Here is a 1,657-nt window from a genome sequence, read left to right as displayed (position 1 = left end):
ATAAATCTGAAGTCTATAGTTTATGAACGTTTAGAGTCATCAATGTTTTCAAATTATTATATCTGCAGTTTTCGCTTTAGCTGTGCGCGCTCCCGCGATGGCATGCAATTCTCGACGGGCAAGCAGAACTCGGCGCAACACCTGCCCATTTTTGGAGGGACATTAACCAATCCCAACTCGTAAACTTTCTCATTGTCCAAACAGCACGCGGAAGGTGTGGGCGAGCCGCGACCGTCCTAACCAATGAGGGAGGCATAAACGTAATAGGGGGCCGAGTCTGGTGAGGGCGCGCGGAGTGCTGTATGAATCAGTGCTTGGAGTCTGCAGTGCGCAGCGCGCGAGACCGCGCACTTTCAGAACCGGTTCAGACCAGACGGTGCGAGGAGGTTTGGCGAATACCGACAGCGCTGTCTCCATGCCGAAGTGGCAGGAGATGAAACAAGGTCACCACAAACCAAAGACACTACCCATCTTCCTTTTCTTATCTTCCGTTTTGTACAAACACGTTGTATTTAGACAGGGGCGACTCTTTAGTACAATCCAGTGACAACTGTGTGCGCTGAGTAGAAGGATGAGATAATGGTGCGAAATTATGCGAGTGACCCACTTCTCTTGTTTTCTTCCTCTCTCTGCCATGACGAATATCACTGGGGGTGGGGTTAACACAGTCAAACCAGATTACACAGACATGATACACATGTTTTCAGATTCGGTGGGATTTATAATTTCCGAGGATATCATTATCTCCGATGCCCATGGAGAATAACGTCCATAAACCCGCTTAGAAAAAAAGATGCTCCTTATAACTCCTGAACCTGCCTGAGAATCATCACGTTTTTAAGTTTTCCATGGGTACACTGCAAACAGGAACTACTAATAACTAGTTCGGCACACCTTTGCCAAAATTTTTAATAAATACAATCTAAAGCCCACAGCTTACTCACTAACTCCATAGCAACATTATATTTCCGTTTCCAAAACTTGATTAGCATGATTATCCCCTGGATAGAATTAAGACTAAGAATAATAATAGGAGTGACAAAATCCATTAATACTGATTTTGGCAACATGAAATTGACATATTTTCTTTTTACATTATTTAGGCTCAGAATGTCCGATCAACATGGTTCTTATATTCCTGGAACACTAGCCTACTCATAGCAAACACAGAAAAGTCTGTTTCACTAAATTAGGATTACAGGACATGTAATCATTTTTACACTACACATTGAGTCGATACTCACATGCAACTAATATTTTATTAGAATAAACAAAACAGAAAAGTCATCAAATCATCAATGCGTATTGATAATCTAACACTTTGAAACCGTAGCCCTTTACAATTAATTCCATCTGATGCACTCAAGTTTCCATTGGGATGCTTCAATGGGCTCCTTGATGTTAACATCAGCTGATGACCGTCGTTGTAACACTGTTGAGAAAACAGAGGATCGAAATCACTGAGCACTTTTCATCAACAGGAATGTTGCTGAACATGCACGTTAAGATAAAAGCAAATTATTAAAGCAAACTTACCAGTGTTATTTCTGTATCGTTGCGTTTCACCCATCAGGTGCAACTCTGCGCATGCGCCACTCATCTCGCCTGTGAGCAAGGGGTATTCTCGCGAGGCTGGATCACGCTCTGCTCATATCAA

Source organism: Siniperca chuatsi, linkage group LG10 (assembly GCF_020085105.1).
Source record: "Siniperca chuatsi isolate FFG_IHB_CAS linkage group LG10, ASM2008510v1, whole genome shotgun sequence".
In the NCBI taxonomy this organism is placed as follows: Eukaryota; Metazoa; Chordata; class Actinopteri; order Centrarchiformes; family Sinipercidae; genus Siniperca; species Siniperca chuatsi.
The sequence above is the reverse complement of the archived record's forward strand: the minus strand, read 5'-3'. Positions refer to the sequence as shown.